This window comes from Ursus arctos, unplaced genomic scaffold (assembly GCF_023065955.2).
Source record: "Ursus arctos isolate Adak ecotype North America unplaced genomic scaffold, UrsArc2.0 scaffold_7, whole genome shotgun sequence".
Classification (NCBI taxonomy): domain Eukaryota; kingdom Metazoa; phylum Chordata; class Mammalia; order Carnivora; family Ursidae; genus Ursus; species Ursus arctos.
The window spans coordinates 42,169,842-42,195,372 of record NW_026623089.1 but is presented as its reverse complement, the minus strand read 5'-3'; positions in this window follow the sequence as shown (position 1 = coordinate 42,195,372).

Genomic DNA, 25,531 nt, shown 5'->3' with positions numbered 1-25,531 from the left:
AACATGAAAATGTAGAGGGAAAAGGGGGTAGAAACATAAGTCCATATACCAAAGCCACCGTAGGCAAACATCTTGGTGTATTATGCTGTATCTTTCATTTATGCTTATTCTTAGCATATTTTAGATGTTCCTGTATGTACAATTTTGCAGTTTTTAAAGACTAATTCAAGGTGCAGTCCTCATCCTTATACATTTAACGGGTAAGTAATGCATCAGGAGCAGATTATAATTTAAATGATCTTTTCCTTATTGCTGAGAATTTAACATGAGTGTCCTTTGGCACTTTCATTAATGTTCCATTGAACGTTTTTTTGTGACTATTTGTTTTTGAATTCAGGAGAATGTTCTCACTCTCCAGTCCCACCAGTAGAATGTATGGATCAAAGAATCAGAGCAAATTTAAAACTCCTTTCTCAAACTTCCAATTTTATTCTTCCAAAAAGGTTGGACCATGTATTTTACCTCTTGCGATAGGGATGCAAATAAACTCCTCGAGCCCGAGTCTCTCCTGGAACACATGCCACCACCCTCTTTAAACTTGCCCCTGTCCTCAACAGACGGCACCTGAGCCAAACCCAGAAAAATCTCTCTCTCTCTTTTTTTTTTTTGCACTATATTTTGCTCTAAGAAACCTAAAACACAGTAGACTTCTGCTTTGCAGTGGGCGTGGTGGTGCCAGAATTGGGTGGAATCACATCACATGTGAGCCAAAGACATGGACACGCGAGGACACTGAAACCACAGGAGAAAAGTAGGAGATGCAGAAGCTGGTTTGCACCGTGACGAGAGGTCACATGGCCCCAGACGCAAGGAGAGCCTGAGATCGGAAATCACGTCAGCCTGAAGGGTTTACACTCCCCATGAGGTCTGGCTGCACGTTCCCCTCTTCTTATAATCAGCCTCCTGTTTCCTTAAGCTTCTCTGAGTGGGTTTCTGCTCCTTGCAACAGAAAATCCCTGACAAAGCACAAGCCAACTGTTTGCAATTTCTCAAGAGCTTCTAGAGAAGCCAAATGTAATGGATATAGGATGACCACTTGAGGGCTCACATCAACTTGAGTGTCTCTATGTATAAACTTTCCATGTATAAACATACATACACTTACATAGGTGTGTGTTTATGTATATACACAACATATATGTATATATTTTTGTTTTACATATATATTGTTATATATTCATATAACATACATATGTATTGTTATAACATGTATATATACACATGTAGGTGTGTGTCTATATTTACCTATACATACATACTCATGACTAGTTTTCTGATAGAAAGACCCAGCAAAGATCTGAAGGCCAATGTTGGTTACCTGCAGGTATGGCTTGCAGGTGCTATCCTTCAATGTCCTGAAACCCAAAGAGAGAAGACTACGAGAAGCAAGCCTATCACTTCACCTCCGGAAATATCGTGAAAGAATGCAGATGGAATTTGTAGCAAATGTGTAACTTAACCCACAGAAATTTAGAATTAGCTTCCTGGGGAAAAAAGGCAGAGAGGGTGACGTCGTGGCGTTAAAACCATAAAGCCTAGAATAATTCATTCATTATTCATCTGCTACACAACTGTATTTCTACTTCTGAATTAGCAGACAGGTGATCACAGGGAAGCGAGAACTTACTGGTTAGGATTCCTCAGCGTGCCCCGCGTGCGTCAGTGCTGGTGCGTGTGCACGCCATGGATTATAGCGGCAGTGGTTCTTCGTGGTAGGGACCAGCACCCTTTGCCCTGTGAGGGAAACGGAGGCAATGTTACCTGGTTAGCCAGCAGTCTCTCTGTTAGCAAGTGGTCGGGCGGGACTATGAGCCTGGAGGCAGCCCAGGGGCCCTGCTCCTCCCCTTCTTCCTCTGACTTACACAGGTTCTATTGCCACTACACCTGGAAACAGAAAATGTTTCTGTATGCACGGTCTTTCTGACTTATCCTTAAGCCAAACCCATTTTGTAGGGCTTGTTTTTCTATGATCAAGGATTGAAACCTATTCCTCACTCCGCTTGTCGGTATTCCCCTAACTCACACTCCGCCAGATGTCGTAGCTTTTGAAATTGCAGAATTTTGAGACGAAGATATATAATCATGAAGACGAAAGGCTGAAGGGACAAGGCTCTTAACAGATGAGTTTTCTGAGCCACGTCCACCTTTAAGGCAGGCTCATGGTGAAGGCAAGAGAAGTAAAGTAGAAGGGGAAAGAAGAAAGAGCCTTCCAGATTGTGTCTCTACGTTCAGAATTCCCCACCCCATCTCCATCGTGACTGGTCAAAATGAGTCTTCCACTCCCCCAGATTCTGCTGAATGTTTTTTTAAAGTATCACTACTTCGACTCATCCATTCATCTATCTCTGAGTTTAAGGAAAGATTCACATTACTGATTTTTCTTACCATGAAACTTTTATTTTCAAGCCCAAGTAAATTGATGTTCATCTCCAATAGCCCACATAATCTCCCAGGCACGCTCATTCTATGTCGATGTGCTCTACCAGACGTAGGCTCCGCTGTGGGCGAGATGGGATGTAGTTACCGAAATGAAATGTAAAAACCAAGAAGGAAAAATCACTGCCGTGCTCCTTCACCCCATTTCCAAAGGGTCAGCCTGGAATTTATCCTCCAAAGTATTCTCTTAGGCTTTATCTCACCCAGGGGCATGCCTTAGATTGGTGCTATATGGAGATGCCAGAATTAATTTTCTATCAATAATAACATTCTACTTTATTATATCTGTATCTTAATTCATTCACTCATTGTGCAAACATTTACGGAGTGACCTTTATGTACTGGGCACTGTGAAGCCGCAGAAGGGAGAAGATACCGAGTTGGTAAGATAGAGATTCTGTCTGTTGTAGGAAGAAGGAAAGTAAAGAATCACAGAGAGGTGAGATAGGGCTTCAGGTGAAAACTCCGGGGTGCCTAGAAAGGCATCCGCCCTCTGCCTATTGGAAGAGATCTACCCAGAGAAGGCACTTTGGATTTAGTGCTTGCAGAATTAGAGAGGGCATGCATAAAAGCAAGCGTGTCTACTAGAACCAGGGGAGGTGGTGATGTAGGATTCTTTTGCTGACAGAGCGTGCTGCCAGACGCTATGGAGAGGCTGTGGGGAACAGTACAATGATCACGGGGCACCGACCGTGCCCAGTGAGGCAACAGACCCGGGCCACACCGCAGAGAACCCCCTAAGCTGTGGTAAGGGCTTCTCTTTACCCTGCCGGTCACTAACAGGGGGGGGCAATGCAAACCCGGCTGCCTTGCTGGTGGCTGTCAGGGCTGTATTTTTCCTGGTCCGGGGCTCATTATGGGTGGTGGGTGTTAAATTTCAGATCCTGCAAGCTCCAGGAGGGGCTCTAAATCCTTAGTCTGAAGGAGGAAATAAGAGTTAGGAGAAAAGAGAATCCCTGTCCTGCTATTTATTAACTGGGAGACCAGAACAAGTAAATTAACTCTCTCATACTCTGTTTACTTATTTGCATACTGAGGGTGAACCGAGCTGCCTTGATAGGTAAATATCTCAGTGTATAAAACGCCTTGCTCGCTGCCTTCGTGGAGATAAAGCACGCTGTGATATTTACCCAGATTCCCTCATCGCTGTCCCCTTCCCCGGGCTTCCACCTTCGCCACCTGTGTCAATTCCGGGCTTTGGAGTCGCAAAAGCCACATCTCTAGCAATAAGCTGATGATGCGGGAGTCAGTGTGTGAGGGGAGGTGAGTGTTGGGCTCCAGTAGGTGTGGCTGAGATGACTGTGTCCTTCTATCCTACTCCCTGCTCTGGGGGCACGATGATCAGCTTCCCGGGTAGTTTTGGGGAAGTCAAGCGTAGAGGGAGCTGGGCTCCTGGTTCATTTCCTCTGGCTACTGTAATAAATTGCAGAGTCAGTGCATAAAAGAACACACGCTTATTCTCTTACAACTCTTTGTGGATCAAAATCAAAGGGGCTGTGCTCCCTCTGAGAGCTCTAGGAGATGGTGTTTCTTTGCCACGTTCTGGAAGATATCGCCATTCCTTGGCTGGTGCCTTCTTCTACCCTCAAAGCCCACAAAATAGCATCTTCAAATCTCATTCTCTTGGCCAACGTCAAGAGACTTGTCAGGAGACGCTGTCTCCTCCTTTCTGTCTAGTCCTCAAATATCCCTCTGCTACCCTCTTATAAGGACACCATGATCACATTTAGGGCCCAGGTGGGTCCAGATAATCTTCCCCATCTCAAGATCCTTACGCTAATCAACATCTACAAAGACCTTTTTATTTCTTGTTTGTTTTCTTGTTTGTTTTTCATTTTTAATTGAAGTATAGTTGGCATGCAATATTATATTCATTTCAGGTGTACAACATAGTGATTTGATAATTATATATGTTACTCGGTGCTCACCACGGTAAGCTGTCACCATACAAAGTTATTACTGTGTTATTGACTACATTCCCTATGCTGTACCTTTCATCCCTGTGACTTATTTTTTTAATAACTGGAATTTTGTGTCTCTTAATCCCTTATTTCACCCCTCCCCCCAACCCCTTCCCTTCTGGCAACCAGCAGTCCGTTCTCTGTAGGTAAGGGTCCATCTCTGATTTTTTTGTTTTTGTTTTTTAGATTCTACATATAAATAAAATCACATGGTATATGTCTTTTTCTGTCTAAGTTATTTCACTTAGCTTATTACCCTCTAGGTCCATCCCTGTTGTCACAAATGGCAAGACTTTATTCTTTTTATGGCTGAGTAATATTCCACTATGTGTGTGTATATATATATACACATAGTATATGCCCAATCTTCTTTAGTCATTCATCTACTAATGGGCACTGAGGCTGCTTCCATTTAAGGTAACGGATTCACACATTCTAGCTGGAATGTGTGAAAAGCTGGAAATCTTTCAAAGTGACTCAGCCCCCACCAGGGCTCCTTCAATGAGTAAAGCCCCCTGAGCCCTGGAGCAGAGCCAGGACTAGGGTGAGGCGAGCGAGGCACTCAGGGCACGTGGCTGAAGGAGGCTCCCACTCTCAGGTCCTCCTGAGTGAGCAATCAGCTCCCGAAAATGAGCAGCTCCTTAAGTTTTGTGCACTGGGTGCCTCGCTGCCCTCACCCTAACCCAGGTTCCGTCCTGAACTGCTTCAGTGCTGCGGCGTGGCAAAGAGGAGCAGGAGACATACACAGGTGGGCGTATGTCTAGGCAGCAAGGCTGAGATGGTCCAATAGAGTTCCTGCTGGCTCCAGGAGCTGGGAAGCATTTGCATGTGTGTGTGCGTGCACGTGTGTGTGTGTTTGTGTGTGTGTGTGTGTGTGTGTGTGTGTAGCAGGACATACAGTCACAGACAAGGAAGACTATCCAGGGCAGCAGAATGATGCCCCGTGACTACAAGTATAACGCCTGACTATAGTAATACCCCAGGTAGAGCAGGGTCCACTCCGACGAAGCAAGTCCTGGAGAGGCCTTGCTTCTGTCCGGGAGTGAGATCCCAGACCACGCAGGAAACGAGAGAATCTCCGAGCTTGCAGCATGGACTCCACCAAGGACAAGACGAAAACTGGGAGGTCCGTGCAACAGGCGAGAGGGATGGGCAGACCACAGCCTGGCAGCAATCGAACCTCCTGGGGAATGAGCCCTCCGAGAGGAAATGAAATGCAAATCATCTTACGTCTCATAGATACATCCTCAGCGTCCTGTCTGCGGACCAGAATGCAGTTTGGTCCCTGTCACTTCTGGACTCCTGTCTCCAGAAAACTCAGTGAAGACTAGCACTGTCCCCAGTCCCAGGCACGGCTGTCTTCCTCCAAACCTCCTCTTTCTCTCCCTCGCACACTCCCAGTGAGAGGACAGTGACTCATGCTAATTATACAGTAACAGGAGAAAAAAAAATACGCTTTTTTTTTTTTTCCCCAGCAGCAGCTGGGACTTTCTATTTATTTGTCTGCTATTTATAACTCACTCAGACAAGGAGGTCTTATCTCCTCCTCCTATTACCCCTCCCCACACGAAATTTCTCTAGGGTGGATCCAGCTTTATCTAAGTTGGTTGGACAGAGGAGCACAGCGTATATAATCCATACTGAAAGAGAGAACGGTTTCTCCTTGTACTAGATATAAAAATAGCCAACAAGTAAAAGGAGCGTGGATAGGGAAAAATTAATTTACTTCCCTGCCTAATTAGTAGATGCAGGATAAATGTATCTGCTTAGTTCCCTAATTATACTACTACTTAGCGGTTACATGAAACTCTTCATCATCAGAAACACCACCCTCTCCTGACACTAAATAATTAATCTTTGGCACCCCTGTGTGAGCATCTTATCTGAGCAAGAGAAGCACCATGAGGTTGGAGGGGGGCGGGGGGGGCAGGGAGGATGAGGTGTTGAAGCCACTCCTTATCATTAAAGCAGAAGCTGCTTCCTGCATCCAGTCCCTTGGCTTCAGGACGAGGGAGCCAGGGAGAATCTGTCCACTTGGGCCGGCCCAGGACCTGGCGGCAGCAGTGCGAAGTCTACCACCAAGTCCCGGGACCTATGAAGTGCCACCTGTCTGGCTGCGAGGGGGAACTCCTCCTCCCACAGGGAATGAGGCCCAGGGTGGCCCCGAGTGGAGGACCTCCCAGGTACCCTGCTGTAGCAAGGAAGGGTCACCGGCCGAGCCCCACTGGGAGCTTCCATCTGTTAATGTGCTTTCTCCCCAGTTCTTGGGTTGATGTTCATTTGCTCAGCTCTATCTTTTCCTTTTTCCTGTGGTGGGATCCAATTCCCAGCATTGTTCATATCAACTCCGAACTTGGTGAGACCTATGCTTCCCACCTGCACCGGGTACCAGAAACTCTTTGCCTCCAAGCCCTGTGTCCTCACAGTCCCTGAGGCTTAGATCAGACATCGTAAGCAGACACAATTTTAGCCCCCAGCGGAGTCGGGTTTTTTGCTCTTTCCTCCTGAGCAGCAGGAGTGCTGCCTTGCCCTCTTGGGGGGACGCATTCTTCTGCCCACTCCTCATTCTTTCCTCAGCCTGCTCTGTCTCTGGCTTGGAGCTCCCAGCCTGCCACACCCTGCACCATGCCCGCAGGGGCAGGAGACTTTGGCCCAGACCGGACTCCGATCTGAGGCAAAGGGGAAATGCACCCTGCTTCTCTGCTCTTTATACTGGGTACTTCCTAGCGGCTTCAGAGGCCCCTGTTGCTCCCAGACATCACAACCACATTAGTGTTTGAAAGAAAAAAGAGAAAAGAAAGAAAGAAAGAAAGAAAGAAGAAAGAAAAGAGAAAGAATCCAGAATAACCATCATTGTATTTGGAGCTTGATAGACCTTCAGTAAAGTTTGTTTAAAAAATTAAATTTCAGGGGCATGTGAGTGGCTCAGTCAGTTGGGCGTCTGACTCTTGATTTCAGCATGGGCCATGATCTCAGGGTTGTGAGATTGAGACAAGTATCAGTATAGAACCTGCTTAAGATTCTCTCTCTCCCTTGGCCCTTCTTGCCACTCTCTCTCTCAAAAAATAAATAAATAAAATATAAATATAAATAAATAAGATTTCAAATCATTTGCTAAGGCCTTGTTTTTTGTGACTTTCCGAAGGAACCACATAGGCAAGCTGCGAGAGCACCTGCAACCATAAGATCCTGCCTTTACCTTGCATCCAGGGATGGGGAAAGGGGAGATCAATAACAACAACCATCACTTAAATTGCAGCTTTACTGTATTTTTATTTTTTTCTTATTTTTATAAACATAATAGGCCAAATAAATATGGCTCAAATTTAAAATTCAGTAAAGCTCAAAGCTACTATAATGGGATAAGAATTATAAGCTCTAATTATATAGCTTTGAGGCAATGTAATTATGCAACAGTTTTTGAAAAAAAAAATGAATGCAACACAACAGATCTCTCGTTCTCTTTTATTTTCTTAATTTTGGGCTTTATCCTTAACCATGCACAAATAGCTAAGTCCCGGATTTCCACCAGCCGTTCTTCCATAGTTCAGTTAATAATACATTTCTGGCTAAATCATACGGTTCAGACAAGGGAGAAGGCAAAGAAAGGCACGAGTTTGCTGCATTTTCCCACAATATGCCGACCTGTGAGGTGGTGACTCTTAACCCCGTTTCACAAATCAGAAATCTGAGTTCATGGATTCTGCCTGATATCAAATCCCCACCGCATACTTCTGTCTGTCACAGACTGGGCCACTACTGAGGGCCAGCCAGGATGGGGAAGGTGACTGAGAAAGGCCCTGACGAAGGAAAGACACAGCAGGGCATGGTGCCACCGAGAAATCGCTGAGGCACCAGAATGGGGGAGAAGGGTCACCGTGGCCCTTCAGGGAACCCAGGGCTGGGATGAGAGCGAGAGCCTAGGAGTCCGGTTTCATTTGACACTTACAGGAAACGACTGGGCCCTGGGAACTCTCAGACCGCGGGCCCGCCTCCAGAGTGGTCTGTTTCCGAAGATGACTTAACATAGGGAAGGAGTAAACTTGTCAAGGATGAGGCAGAAGTGCAATCTGCAAGCAGATACTGGCCTCATTCAAGGTCATTTCCAACTAAGGGGAGCTCCGGCTCTGTATTTGAACTCTCAGTGTGGCTGTTTCCCGAGCCCATACAAATGCTTCAGATTTCACAGGGGTGTGTGTGTGTGTGTGTGTGTGGAAGAGAGAGAGAGAGGGGTAGGGGGCCCTAAACAAAACTCGCATGGCAGTCCACTTCATGCAGACACCCCATTACACAGCTGTGCTCAGCAAGCTAACCACAGTTATCAGAGAAAGACAGATTGTATTTCCTGACCCGTGATTGGCTGATTAATAAAACCAGTGGGAGAGAAGAGAAGGGTTATCCTACTTAGATGGATCGGAGAGGACAATCAGCGATGATGTTCTCAGTCGGGTAGCCAGAGGATTTCTCAGAGGATGCCCATCTTATTTTCATAATAAAAATAGCCAACATCTATTCCGCGGACTCTGTACCTTCTGCTTTCGAAGGGTCTGCTATCTGCTTCCCATATTGAATCGGCACGGCAAGTTGTTATTATTATTAACGATCGTTCCCATTACAGAGAACAAGAAAAGGAGCTCGGTGAGGGTGGGTGGTGTACCCAAAGCCCCCAGCCTGATTCTAAGGCCCTGATTCTAATGCACGTACCACTGTACCCTCTGCCCAAGGATATTCACAGACACCGGAATCCAAAGAGTTAAAACATGCTTCAGTCTGGTAGTTTCTGGAGAAACTCCTTTTTTTAGGTAATGTGGACCTGTCAGGGCGGTAGCACAGTTTTCAGCGGTGGAAACCATCTGCCCATATTTGAGAGTCCGACATTCTGGAAATGGCAGCCCATCAGCCTCGTAGCTGCCTTCACGAGTGGGCATGCTGGGAACGGCCTCTAGAAATTGTGCCAATTCCCACTTCACACCCAGACCCCCTTTAAAGAAACCTCAACCTGGATTCTCCCCGCACCCTTTCAGGACTTATCCCCAGAACCAGCTTCCCTACGATTCCCTACGTGGGTCCTCGGCTATAGCTCCTTCAAGGTATAAGACAAACACACTCTCCTTCTCAGAAAGTTAATTCTGTTTCACACAGACATATGCTGTACTGACAAAGGGCCGCAGGCCTTTCTCTCCCCAAAACTTTCAAAACAGAAGGCCTCCGTCCAAAATAGAAGTGTATGTTACACTGTTCCCGTAAAAGAAGGAAACAAGAGGAGTCTCAGAGCCACAAACATTCTATTTCCAAGTTCAGAGCAAACAAAAAATATGTCAGCCCAGAGGGGATAGATTTGGAGGGAAGGGGGGAGCGAGACATGCAAACTTTATTCTATGTTTAAATCCCAACATATGGGCCATTCCTATTTTAGGATGACAAATACTGACTCCATATTATGATAATTAATATATGAAAAGAGGAGCCAAGTTACATGAGAAGGCTCAGTGGGCTATCCTGCCATCAGTGGTGTGGAGGCCATGTGCCCATTTCGCAGATTCGATTTAGGGAAATCAAGTGGCATTGCCCAAGGTCACCCAGCTATTTAAAAGAAGAGTACAGATGAGACTCTGGGCCAGGGTACTTATCTCTCCTGATGAATCTCATTTGCTGGGATCAACTTTTAACAACTTGGTGTACCCCTCAGATGAAACCTGACAAGTTCCCAGGTTGGTGGAAGAGCCTTTGCAGGGGCTGGTCTGAAGGACAGATGCTGCTGAAGGCGAGCAATGGGGACCTGAGCCCTAGTAGGGGAACAGTGCTCTGTATGAGCCAAACTCAGGGCTCAACAGACCATTGGGCCATTCCCATTGGTAGGCGAGCTGGAAACACACTAGAGAAGTCAAACGGAACACATCCTCTCTATCTTTCCCATGAATGAAAGTGTGCTAGTTCTCACAGTCCATGTTACGTGGTGCTACTAGCTCGTCTCTGTCCCAGGACCCCAGACTCCAGCCCTTCTCTGTGCCTAAGCTGTATCCCTGTTCCTCCCCTTGACGAACCTTTGATCTAGGAGGTCCAATCAGGACTGCAGACTGCAGTTGTACAAGGACTCGCAGCTGCCCCATAACTCAGGCCCCGTATCGTACCAAAATTCTTGGTCGCAGAATGCTCACTTAGCCGTTCACATACTTAGGTGGATGAAACGTACAGCTTTCCTTTTAATTTTTTTTAAAATATTTTATTTATTTATTCGACAGAGATAGAGACAGCCAGCGAGAGAGGGAACACAAGCAGGGGGAGTGGGAGAGGAAGAAGCAGGCTCACAGCGGAGGAGCCTGATGTGGGGCTCGATCCCACAACGCCAGGATCACATCCCACAACGGTGGGATCACGCCCTGAGCCGAAGGCAGATGCTTAACCTCTGTGCCACCCAGGCGCCCTGTCCTTTTAATTTTTTTTTTTCTCTAACGAGACATGCTGTATCAGTAGCTTGGAGTTAAAAACGTAACAGTCACTTCAGGGACACCCACCACCCTTGCTCAACATTCTGTCTAGGTTTCCACAGGTTTGCCTATGTCAAGATGTCAGGGTGGGATTTGGTTCAGGTTGATCGTCTCCTGTGCGGCGTATGCTCTGACTTAGTGACTGCGTTTGGGTTTTGGTCGTCAGTCCGCACAGAGGACTATAGTCTCTGGTTTCCTGTCCTCACTGTGCAGCTCTCCCTCAGCTGACTGTGCCGCCCTGTGCAGGGACACGGGGCCTGTGACCACACCACACTGGCTTTGGAAACTGGCCTTTGACCAGGTCATGTTATTCCTGGGGCAGAGGGATGTTTTCCTTCACTGGAAGTTTCCTCTGCTAGAAAAACCCTGAGTCTCTTTCAGGGCTGCGAGCACAGACATGCCTGCAGCCCTCTCTGTTCTGGGTTTGATCACTTTCCTGGGCTCCATCTGAGCAAACAGGCATTGTTTCACTTGGAATTTTCTTTTTCATCCTATCAAAAGTAGCAGTTTTTCTAAAAGTTTAGCTTAATACCCTGCCTCTAACATCATCTATTCTGTTTTGGCGAGTGGATGCAAATTTTAGGATCCAGATTTTCTTTTTGCTAAAACTTTGAAAATTCACCCAGGAAATAAAGAATTAATGAGTAAAGTGTGTGTGTGTGTGTGTGTGTGTGTGTGTGTGTGTGTTATGTGTGTGCATGTGTGTGTGTGTGCATGCCCCTCTTCATTCATGAACATGTGTATTTTATAATTTACTAATTAAATCTTTTTCCTACCTTAACTAATCTTTTTAATGTGATCACATTGTTTCTGTCGTTTATTAATGTGATCAATTATAGTGATTGATTTTCAAATGTTGAACTCAATTTTAATTCCTGGAATAAAAATCCCAAGTTCGTTAAAAGAGTACTTTGGCTTTTCTGTAACTCTGGATTTGGTTTAATAATGAGTGTTTAAGAATTTTGCACCTACGTCCCTCAAGAGGTTGTCCTTCCTTGCAAACTCCTTGTCAGCTTTTGATATCAAGTTATACTGACCTCATAAAATGAGTTGGGAAGGAATCCCTTTTATTCGATTATCTAGACAGCTTTGTTTAACACCTGGGTCATTGCTTTCATGGAATCTGCTGGATTTCACTGGTCAAGGCTTGTCAGCCTGATGTGTTGTGTGTGTGTTCTTGTTTGGTGGGAAGTGCATCTCCTGGAGATCTAATTTCTTTAATCACATTTCTTTTCGGCAGATTATTTATGCTCTTCATGTCATGTGTGATTAAGTTGTATTCTCTAGGAACTTATCTCACCGAAATTTTCAAAATTATTGGCAGAAAATGGTTCAGAATGCCCTCTTATTACCTTTTAAAAGTGACTTTGGAGGTGCCTGGGTGGCTCAGTCGGTAAAGCACCTGCCTTCCGCTCAGGTCATGATCCCAGGGTCCTGGCATCAAGTCTTGCATCGGGCTCTTTGCTTAGTGGGGAGCCTGCTTCTCCCTCTCCCTCTGCCTGCTGTTCTCCCTGCTTATGCTCTCTCTCAAATAAATAAAATCTTAAAAAAACACAACAGTGACTATGGATGCTGTTGGGACAACTTTCATTTCGAACGGTGGAGTCATTTATGCCATTGTACTTGTTTGTTGTGTTCATTGCCTAGAAGTTTATCAATTATGTCTTTTCAAATAGCTTTGCCTGTGCTTATTCTCTGGATGATGGATTTATTTTTGATTTTAGTGCGTTTGTTCTAGTCCTCCCTCCCTGTATCCTCCTTCTACTTTCTTTGGGTTTACTCTGATCATTTCTTTTGAACTTCTTGAAACAAAGGCCTTACCTTATATCCTACATTCTCAGGTCATCAATGTACCTATAATCACAGCTTTCATCATGTATCACAAATTTAAATACATAATATTTCTATTATCATTCAGTTCATGATTTCCGGGTTTTTTTCTCTTTCTTATTTTTTAGGGTGACGGAGGGGCGGGGGGGAAGGAGAGAATCCCAAGCAGACTCTGCAGTGAGCACGGAGCCTGACACACGGCTCCATCTCACAACCCTGAGTTTATGACCCCTGCAGAAATCAAGAGTCAGATGCTTAACTGACTCAGTCACCCAGGTGCCCCTGGTTTGTTTTTGTTCCAATTTCCATTTTAATGTCTTCTTTTATCTAGTGATTATTTAGAAGTGTACTGCTTAATTTCCAAACATACAAGATATTTTAATTGTCAATTTGCTACTGACATCTACCATGACTCCTGTCTGGCTGGAGAAAATATTTTATATTCTTTTTTTTTTTTTGTATTTGTGTCTGTATTCTTTTTTTCTACTGAATCTTTCAGATCACTGTTTCCAAAGGCATTTTAGTGAATGTTAGTATCTAAACCTCCTTTCCAGTAAGGGCTTTGAAAAGGTCAATTATTTGGAATTTTAATTCATACCAGCAATTGGTCAATTTTGGTTAATAGCCCATGTGCTCTTAAAAATGAATATATATTGTACTGCTGTTCCATGCAGGCCTTTAATCATTATTTTAATCAAGATTCTTGCTGACTTGTTGGATTCTTATTCTTATCAGTAATAGAAGAGTCAGTTATTATCACCCCCATTAATCTCAGTTTCGTCTTTTCTGGTTTTTATTCATTTGTTTTAATTCCATTAATATTTGCTTTACATATTTTGAGGCTCTCATGGGTTAAACGGAGTCTTCCCCAACATTGGTTGAAGTTCTAACCCCTGGAACCTATGAATGTAAACTTATTTGGAAATAGGGTCTTTGCAGAGGTAAGTTAAGATGAAGTCATGCTGGATTAGGACAGGCCCTAACCCAAAATGATTGTCCTTCTAAGAAGAGAAAACAGAGACATGGGAAGGAGAGAGCATGTGAAGGCAGAGAGGCTCACAGGGGGAATGTCCTGGGTTGATGGAGGTGGAGACTGAAGTGAGGGAGCTGTCAACCGAGGAATCCCAAGGCTGACTGTCACCACCAGATGCTAGGAAGAGGCAAGGAAAGGTTCCACCCAGAATCCCAGAGTCAGCATGGCCCTGCAGACCCCTTGATTTCAGACTGCCAGCCTGCAGAACCACGAGACAACAAATTCCTGTTGTTTTAAGACACTTGCTTTCTTAAACAGTAGCTCCTGGAAACCAGGGGATGGGGTATGTTACTAGATGCATAGAAATTCAAGGTTTGTATCATTTCCTGGTGAATTGAAACTTACATATTCCTGCGTATCCATGCTTTTTACCTTAAAGCTAACTTTGCTTTCATTATTATTTTTAAAAATTTATTTATTTGACTGAGAGAGAGAGAGAGAGAGAACACAAGCAGGCTAGTGGCAGGCAGAGGGAGAGGGAGAAACAGACTCTCCACTGAACAGGGAACCCAACGTGGGGCTCAATCCCAGGACTCTGGGATCCTGACCTGAGCCAAAGGCAGATGCTCAACCGACTGAGCCACCCAGGCGCCCCTTAACTTTGATACTATTATTACTCCTTCTTTCTTTTCAATATTTCTATGGTGTATCTTCCTGTATCTTTTCTTTTTCAAACTTTGTATATTCATTTGTCTCATAAGATTTCAAAAATAAGTCCAATAACCTTTGTCATTTAATTGAATTACTTAGTTTTCTTACATCCAATGTTAAATTTTGGGTTTAAGCATAGCATTTTCTTATTTGCTACTCTACCATTCCCCGTCTGCTTTTTTCTATCTCTTCTTCTCTTTAAGGAATTATTATTATTATTATTATTGTTATTATTATTATTGACCATTTCCTCCATTCAGATTTATTATCTTGTTACCTCAAAAATCTAACATGTATCCTTGACTAATTAAAGTCCAGTGTAAATCAGGACTTCTAGCATTTATTAGACAAGGCAAGGACATTATAACCCCATATCTATACTTGATCTTCTCCCACCATACATGCTCTTTTTAAAACTATTTGAATTCTATGTATGTTTAATTCCCATAATACATTATTACTATTTTAATACATGTAATAGTCATTTAAATGTATCTACATGTTCCCCCTTGGCATTCCTTTTTGTTCCCTTATATTCCCTTGAGTTTCTATCTGGAATTACTTTTCCCTTCTTCCTCAAAAACTGGCCTTCGCATTTGATTTAGGGTGTGCCTGCTGGTGATAAATCTTCTTGTATGTTTATTTGTATTTGAAAATATCTTTATTTTTGGGTTAGCTCTGAAGGCTATTTGTATTGGGTCTAGAATTCTAAACTGACAGATTTCTGTTTTCTTTCAGCACTTTGAATATACAATACCAATAATTCCATTGATTATGTTAAAAAATCATCTTCTGGTCTTATCGATGTTTTAAATGAATATAACCTCTCGATCCCCAACTTCAGGCTGATTTTGATTTTTTTTCTTGTCTTTGGATTGTAGTTTTACTATTATGTGCCTGTGTACGGTTTCCAAAGAGCTCCTTCTGTTTGAGTTTCAGCTTCTTAAATATATGGCTTTATATCACTTGTCACTTTATGGAAAAATTTAAGCCATATATACTAAAATACTGACCTTCCGTATTTTCTCTTTCTCCTCTGTTCCTGGGAGTTGAATTATACATATGTTACAGCTTTTCACCAGATTCCATATGCCTTTTATTCTATTTTTTGTGTTTGCTTTTACCTTCCCATTTTTCTCTATGAATATCTTCTTCTGATGTCTCATGGACTAATTCTTTCTTCACTTGTGGCCAACTTGCTGACCAACCCAAATAGAAGTTTTTAAATTCAATGGTCTGTTTAAGTTCTACATGTTGCGTCTCCCCTACTGCCTCTGAGGACTAAAAACGTTGTCTGCCGGGAGAGACGATTGTTCAGTTTTGCCTGGAGGCGTTAAGAGGCATTCACGACAGTTGGGTAAAGCAGACAGAAAAAACAAAATGAAAAACAAAAAAAGAAGCTAACTGTGTGAGGGGCAGGAGCGTGTGTTGGGCACAGCACAGAAGCTACAGGAGGCGCAAGATCACGAGAAAGGCCACATCCTAGGAAGGCAGGGATATAATGCCTGCCTAAGATTGATGCTTAATCAGAACATTAGAGAACTCCCCCTCACTCGCTGCCCTCCAACAGGCTAATAAGTAGAGAGTAAAAAATAACAGTGTAATGCTAGCTAACTGTAGAACTGTAGGAGGCAAATGCCTCCTGAAGCACAGAGCAAAAGGGAAGATACAAAGCCAAGAAGGAAGCAGACATTGAGAAATCACCTCTGGAAACCCAGACCACGATCTAAACCCAAAGAATCACCACAAAGGGATGAAGGGGATGTTGGGGAACAAAATCATCCTGTTTCCTTATTGTGTAGGTGGTTACATAAATCCATACATTGAAACAGACACCAAAAGAGGGTCAGTTTGGCTGCATGGTCACTAATTTTTTTTTTTTTTAAAGGGAAAAGAAATAAAATGTTCCCTCACAAGCAAACCCTGAGATAATTCATTGCTAATAGACCTATTCAACAGGAAATATTAATGGAAGCTCTTGAGGCAAAAGGGATGAAATATTGTTTAAATTTGGATCTAGAAAAGGAAATGAAGATCTCATCGGAAATAAAATACACAGTAGTAAAATAAAGTTCATATTTTTAATTTATTTCTAATTGCTACAGAAGATCATTGACATCCTAAGGTAATTTTAACATAAAGATAGTATGTGTTCATAACCAGTGTAAAAGTAAAATATATGACAGCGAGATCACAAAGGATGGGGGTTGAGAATATACTCTTGTAACAGTCCTGACACTCGATGCGAAGCAGCGTACTGTTATTTCGACGTAGACTCAGATTAATTAAAAATATACATTGCAAACCCTTGGGCCACCCCTAAAATGTTTTAAATGGCATAAATAATAAATCAATAAAGGAAATAAAACTCTCAAATAACCCAACAGACGTCAGAAAAAGAGGACAAAGAGAACAGATGGAACAGCCAACAAGGTGGTAGATATCAATCTAATCCTATTTATAATCACATTGAAGACGAATGGTATAAACACATTATTTAAAAGATTGAAATTGTCAAATTGGACACAAAGCGAGACCTGACTATTGCTATCTACAAGAAATCACATTGAATTAAAAAATAGATGGTTAAAAGTAAAAGGACAAAAGAATATACCATCCAAAGACTAACCAAAAGAAAGCTATAGAGCTATAGTAATTTCACACAGAGTGGACTTCAAAACAAGGAACATTTTCAGGAACAAAGACGGACATTAACTAATGATAAAAGAGTTTAGTTGTCCAAGAAGACGTATATTTTTTTAAGATATTTATTCCAAGAGACATATATTTTTTAAAGATATTGTATTTATTTGTTTGAGAGAGAGCGAGAGAGAGCACGAGCGGGGGGGGGGGTGGAGAGAGAGAAGCAGACTCCCCGCTGAGTAGGGAACCTGACTTGGGGTTTGATCCCAGGACCCCAGGATTATGACCTAAGCCGAGGCAGACACTTAACTGACTAAGCCACCCTGGGCCCCCAAGAAGACATATTAATTTTAAAAGTATGGCATCTAACAACAGAGCTTCAAAACACAGGAGAAACTGGTAGAACTGAGTTGAGAGATAGACAAATCCATGCCTGGGATCAGAGGCTTCAACACTTCTCTGTTGATACTACAAGTAGGCAGAAAATCAGCCGAGCCCAGCAATCCAAAATGCAATCTAGACTTCGACAAATGACTCTAACTGTATTACGAACGTATAACGTAACCACACTGAAGGGTGTAGGCAAGAAGGGATCTGACCTAATTATCTCGGAGAAACAACGAGTTCAGCTAGCTATATCAGGAGGCTAAAAACAAAAAGAACTCAGGAGGCTAAGTGTCTGACTCGGTTTTATCTCATGTCATGATCTCAGGGTCCTGGGATGGAGCTTCACATCAGACTCGGAGCTCAGAGCAGAATCTGCTTGGGAGTCTCTCCCTCTCTTTCTCTCCCTTTGCTCTTCCCACCGCTCAGGCATGTGCAAGTTCTCGCTCTAAAATAAGTAAATAAAATCTTTTAAAAAAAGAGAGATAACTGTGTGTAAATACTGTATTCTAAATGGTAAATTTGTTTCTCACAGGGGTACAAGTTAGTCATGCTGAAACTATGTTACATACACACTTAGTTTGGACAAAACAATGTCTATTTAGACAGTGAAAGCCAGGTTTTTCACTGTCAGAGAAAGACGTAACAAATAAGTAATGAGGTAATGTTAGAATGAACCCATGATGCTGGATTGAAGTTGAATATATCCGTGTGAATTTATATTTTTTAATATGTGTCCTCAGGCCGCCTGTCTAGCTCAGTGCGTAGAGCACAAGACTCTTAACGTACGTGCAAATACGGAGATACGTAAGAGTACATACATTTCTGGAAACAGAATGAAAATGAAAGAGAGACAGACAGGCAGACACCTTGGTTTCTAACTACCATTCTGGGTTCCATGGGGAAATGGACCATTCCAGGCCTGGGAAAGGATGAGTACAAGATAAACCTGGAGCATCTTTTGGTGCCAGAATTAAGAGAACGATTTAAAAAGACGAAACACAAAGCATGTCAAAAGATCATGGGAACCAATCTTAAAGAGTTCCAGTGACCAAAATTGGAATCATTTGAACAACAAAATAAAAATGGTAATTTTGGGTTACAATCCAGAGAATAAACATATAAATACATAACTGAATGAATAAATCAAGTATAAAAGGCCATGTGTCCTTACAGAAGAATCCCAACTGATAAACACAGAATATGAGAAGTGTAAAATCGCCATTGAAATGCCACACTAATAGTTGCTGTGAACAAAATCCACTCTGCTAAGTTTAGTGGAAGCAATATTAAAGAGAATTAGGATATTTGCATATCTTCGAAGTATGTCTTCTGAAATATTTATTAACTAGTATGGTGATTTTAGCATATGTCCCCCAACTCTTTGATACTCCCTCCAGGTGGTGGGGGTTAATTTCTCACTGCTAGGCATGCATGGGTTAGATTTAGTTAGTCACATCTAACAAATAGCGTAAGGAAAGAGAAAAATAATAGCTTGACACTAGTGATCAAGGCAAACATCACCTGTCATATTGGTAACGCATGGGTTTGATAATGAAACCACAGCAAGGGGCCATCACCTCTCAGATATTCTTCCCCAAAGTGTCAAACCTCAATCTAATCATGAGAAACATACAAACATAAATCAGGGAACATTTTATAAAATACCTGGCCAATACGTTTCAGAAGTGTCAAGGTCACTAGACAAGGAACAACTGAGGCATTATCACAGATCATAGGAAAGCTATCAAGCAACTAAATGCAATTTACACACAGGACTGGATCCTAGAACTAAAAAAATAATAATAATTCTGGGGAAAATACTGGGAAAACTGAGGAAATCTAAATAAAGTCTGTGATTTTCATATTAGTATTGTTCTCATGTTAATTTCTTAGTTCTAATAACTGAACCATGGTTATGTAAGGTGTAACATTAGGAGAAGCTGTTTGCATGGTATACGGAAACCATCTCTGCAACTCTTTCCTACGTCCAAAACCATGTCAAAAAATTAAAGCGAAAAGTGGCACAGAGTCTAATAATATTCTACCTTGGAAATAAAGATTCCCTGGGTTGATGTTCTGCTTCGTTGTCCTGTTTTGAATTATCACCAAACTTCAGTCAGTCCTAGTGGTTTCCATGTCCTAGGAGTATAGAAATTCTCTTCTCACTATGAATTTCTCTTTGGTGTCATCCAAGTAGGGGTAGATTCAATTTGTTACACCTTCTACCCAGCTGGATGTAGTTTGGTTCCTGTAAATGTGAATCATAAGTCTCACCAATTTAAAAATAAAAAGTCAGTCTTCCAATCATTTTTTACAATGTCTGGGCCGTTTTGCTGAGTGTCTCATGAAAGAGCAACTTTTTTTTTCCTCCTAAATTGTCTAATAGGCATTCTCTCTGCAATGCATCACACACACGTTACGTCTCATTAAAAAAATTTTGTTGTATGACACTGCGAGGCACTGTAGGATTTGTATTCTAAATAGTACACATATTCACATATTGGATTGTATATTTTATTTTGTGTATGCCTTTTGTTTTACTTATGAATTATCCATAATTAACATTTCCCAATACACGTAGATACATTCAGTGGCCTTTCTATGTCTCCTTTTCTGAGGCTAGCAGAATTCCAAACCAAATATATCCATGCTAATATAAAAGAGCTCTTCACAAAGTCTGTGGCAAGGAACACTGTTCTCTCAAGAAGGTCCCAAATCAAAGAAACCCATGATGAAATTAATATGAAAAATTCTATATATTATATTCCTTTGTGGGGGTTTCAAAGCACATTCAAGTCCTTAACAATCTAATAGGAAATATAATTATTTGACCTAGAGATTCCTAGCTTATTTTTTCATATAATACCTCTCTATTGTGGAAGCCTATTTGGGAAACATTGTGCTATGAGAAACAGAATATACCAAAAGGGACAAACTGGAATATCTCTATTCCAGGATTATGGATGGCTCAAGTGGCCAGTCCATGCAGGAAAGCTTTCTGAGCCTGCGGCTACGTAGATACAGAGATTCCACATACAGATAAGTGATAAGTAGGTAGTTGTGGGGGGGGGGAGATGGATAGATAAGAGCCACTGTTTGGACATATTTCATTAGTATCCTATCAAATGAGGAGTGAGAGAGGGGTGGCAGAGGAGAGACACAGAGGTATTTTGTGTAACGCCTTAAGGATGACACGGGCAAAAAAATAAAGCAAAAGCAATATTTAATATTTGTTCAGCATTTTATGGTACTGTTCAAATGTGCTTCCTTTTCTGTGTTTCCATGGGACTGTGTGGTTATTATTTTAATTCTTACCATGGTGTTTTAAGCATCCCTACTCAGTAATCGCCTTTTCTCTTGTGTAATCTCCAAGTGGTAAGATAAACATCATAGTCATAATTATACCATAAATTCCCAGTAATGGCCTAGTACAGAGTCGGTAGTAAATAAATATGACTTCAATGGATGCAATTTATAAAAGCACCTTATCTAGAGTTACATCTTATAGCAAAGGTGCAAGAAAAGGTGAATTTACAGATTAACATTTTAACAATAACGATCATGATAAAATAATAATAATGTTAGGCACTGGAAATTTTAAAAAGAGCTTATAAAACCGGGGATGTACTGTATGGTGACTAACATAATATAATAAAAAATCATTAAAAAAATGAATATTAAAAAGGTTAAAGTGAATTAGAAGGCAACAATATTCTGTGTTTTGAAATATGTGTATCCAACAAAACAAGTTTAAAAAGGGGTAAATATGCAAATAAGGTAAGAAGCAAGGAGATGGGACAGTGATTTCAGAAGAGATGTTTAATTTATAATAAAATACAATAGCGTATATTAATTAATCAGAAATTTTATGTAACAGAGAATTTTCACAGAATGTTAAAAATTCAAAATACCTAAGTTATGACCAAATGAAGTAGAAAAACAGAATAAATACATAACATGAAAAGTGGCTCAGAAATGTATTAAAGAGTGACCCAAGTGAAGTCTCAGGTCTTGTTGGTTATAAAAGCTAGTTCTTCTAAATATTCAGCAGCAGAAAATTTTCACGCAACAGAAAATGATCTAACACCCAGAAGAAATAAAGCAGACCAATTTGATTTACAAAGGAAATATAGTCCTGATATCAAAAAATACCAGGATAATACGAGCCAAAAACAGATCAATTAATATAGATTTGAAAACCCTCAATTCTTTCTTAATAGCAACTCGTGTCTCCCTAAAACAACTCCACCATGACCAAATAAAGTTTAATCTTTCAGACACAAATATGGTTAAATAGCAAGAGCTTCATCACAACAAAAGACCAAATCAATCGGTCAAATCAAACACAAAGCAAAACAAAATTCATCTCAGTAGAAACCAAAAAGCCTTGTTAAATTATTAAATTCTTTCTAATAAGTGGTATGTACTAAGAGCCAAGATTCAAGATGATAATTACCAGTGTGAAGCAATAAAGGCATTTCCATAAACATGAGGAACCAACTAACAACTATGCCATCACTGCTCTTTAGGACTCTCTGGATAATCCAGTCACTTATGTAATAACGACAACAAAAATAATGATATTATTATCAAGAATCATTTCTTGAATAGCCCCTATTTTCCAGTTTTAGTCTGATGTCTATCATGTCATGAAAGTGCCATATCTCCCTGAGGTATTTACATGAGAAAAGGTATGATATGACTTGCCCAAGGTCTGACAATCCTGGCTTCAAACCTGGACTTTGCAGAGAAGTCGTTCGAATGACTTTTGGCAAAAGTCAATGAACAAAAAAAATCAGACAATTCACAGGAGAAATGGGAACGAGTCAATATTTTAAGCAAGGACCTGAAAAAAAAAATGTTCACCCTTGCTAATAATAATAATAAAAAAGGCAACCAGTACTTTTTTTTTCATTTATGAAACTGGCAGCATGTAAATAAAGTAAATATCTGATCCTAGGAAGAATAAGAAATTTTTTTTCTTGTATAATGAAGGTGACAATGAAAATGAGAACAGAAAAATGTCAAGGAATAAAAAATGACAGTAAGTGTTAGAACGCATAAATAGATTTTTAGCTTTTGACAAAATTAAATAAATTGTCCACTCTTTGGGAACGATCTATTCTATTATACAGGTTCGCATGTATGTAGGATTCACAGTAGTGAAAGGACCCAATCTACTGTTTCAACATAGTGGAATGGTTGAGTAAGTTACAGTTGATCCACCAAATTGAATGTTATGTGCAATTGTTATTATGTTTTCAAAAATTATGTAGGAAATTGACATACATTAATTTTAGCTGGGGAAAAAAAAGGTGGAAAATAGAATGAACCCTTCGATTAAAGCAAAGATATTTGCCCGTGAAACCGACCATGACACTGGGTATAAAGCGAGCAATGATGCCCTTGAGCTATGGCTGCTGGAGGATTGTTTAAAGGTGGAATGCAAAAGGCGCCAGCATTCTGCACAATGGGCATCTGTTCTCGTATCAGCTTCTCCCCACTGACGTTACCGTAAAGCACTACTTCTATCCCAAGGCTGCAGCAGAATGCTGATGATGCCAGAGACAGCACAGAGACATCGTTCTCCCTTGAAGGAGACAGAGAGTGGCAGCTTCATTCAGCCATTAATGAGAGAAGGGGAAAGTCAGCAGGTTGCAATGCACATGGTAGGGAAGCCAAGCATGGTGGGCAGGGCTTGAAAAAAAAGACTGAGAATTGAACAGAGATTAAGAACTGCAATCTAGACGCTTAACTACAGAGTAGGGCTTAGTCATTCTTTAATACAACATTTTGGTTTTTTCATAGACTGGGTCATCATTGTAACAATTGCTAAACCAAGTGGGCCCAACTAAGTAGAATCAAATTTCTAGTTTGGTCAAAATGCTTATTGAATGCTTGACTTTGAATGTGTAACATATTGGAAACATAAAAATAAAGTTTGGAGAAATGTTAGATCAAAATTCTCATAACAGGATATATCATTCAGGTTTATGATTCCCTTTCCTCTGGTAACTACCCCTGAAACATAGGGACTCTCTCCCACCCCCATCAGCCATGTCCATGTTAAATGACCGCACCAGCAGGCACTTCTGATAGGTCCAGAACTGGATTGCAGTCAAATGGTTGATCATATTTTGAGCTGAATCTATTTATATTCACAATTGGGCAGAAGTTGGATGTATTTCTGATATCAAACACCTTGGGTTAGATAAGCTCTTGTTGCTTCCATAATAATGTTTGATTCACTACTTTCTTTGATTCCATGAGACAGCAGAGTGTAATTCCAAAAGTTCCCATTTATGCTTAAACTAGTTACAATTGCTTCATGTCATTTGAAACAAAATAATCTTTATATATATATGGATTTATGTATACATGCATACACATATACATACATCCATATATATACATACTTATATACTACATATAGTAAACATATATACTATATATGTATATATAAATATGTATATGCACAATATGGATATATATGTATATACTATATACATGTGTATATAAATATAAGCACAATATGGATATGTATTTCATAATAGGTAAAAATGTATAATTATGGGTATATGTATACCCATTATACAATTTATACAATTATAAAATGTATAATTATGGGTACTATATGGATATATATTTAATAATAGGTAAAAAATGTATAATTATAGGTAAATGTATAATTAAAATCAAGTGGTCAAAATCTTCTTGTGACCAGAAAAAAATTACATGTGCATTAGTTTTATCATTATTTGAAGGCTATGGAGTTAGCAAATTAATTTTATAGATTAATTTTTAGGTATTTATGTTATTAATTTACTGTCCTGCCGAAGAGAATGGTCTTGCTGTAACTTGGAATATCAGATCAGATCTAGGAATGCCTTAAATGGATTTGCATTCCAATTCTATTGAGTGACAAACAGTTAAACTGTGCATTTTCTTTGACAACTCCATTCATCGCTAGCAAAGTGTTCTCTATCTTTTCTCAGCTGTGTTTTAAATTCAGGCTTGTTCCACTTAAATAAACACCATCATCAACAGGTGCCGTATCACCTGCTCTGATTTTTCTCATGATCATTGGCAGTTGAAAGGTCCACTATACATTTTAAAGCCTCATCTCCTGTAGGGAGTGACAATATTGAAGGGAACTTATTTTGCTTTTAAATTTGGCACAATTATGTAGTAGCAAAGAGAGCACGCGCTTTGGAATGAGATGAAAGTTATCATGTTAACCAACTCTGTGACCTGGACTAAAGCCCTTAAACGTTGTAAGCTTTATATACGATCCAGAAAGATCAGTGTCAATACAGCAAGGTTGGTGCGCAGATTAAATGTAATATAACGTGAAATGACCTGGATAATGTCTTGTACAGAGTAATCACTCACAAAATTTAGCTTCATGACCACACTCCCTCCTCTTTGCTCTCTTCCTCCCCGGTCTTAGAAACAAAAATAAGATTTGGTTTTGGGCGCCTGGGTGGCTCAGTTGGTTAAGAGGCTGCCTTTAGCTCAGGTCATGATCCCAGGGTCCCCATCAGCCTTCCTGCTCAGCGGGGAGTCTGCTTCTCCTTCTTCCTCTGTGCTTCCCCCTACTTGTGCTCTCTCGCTCCCCCTCTCAAATAAATAAATAAAATCTTTTAAAAAAATAAGATTTGGTTTTTCACCTTTGGTGAACACAGTGACTTTTGGTTTGCTTCTTCAAGAAGGGGGCTGCATGTTGTAGGGGGTGGGTTATATATCATTTAGCAAATTATATACTGGAGAAATAAACAAAATCCAGAAATGGAGACTATTTTAACTACCCAGGATACTACAAAAAAAATGTCCATTTAAATGAAAACTTATAGAACGTATATGAGTTTGTCTAGTGAAGAATGAGGGTGGATGAAGATGGGACTCCTGCCTGGAAAGATCCAGCTTCAATCTAACTCTTGGTCCCTGTGAAAATCAAGGATCTGGGGAGACCTCACTGCCTTGCTCTCCACTTCATTAGAAGGAGCTAAACAAGCTTCTTTGTGATTTAACAAAATATGAAAAGAGAAAGGCCAGTAGTAGTTAACTCTACTTCTACCTTAGCATGTATTTCAGGGTAAAGC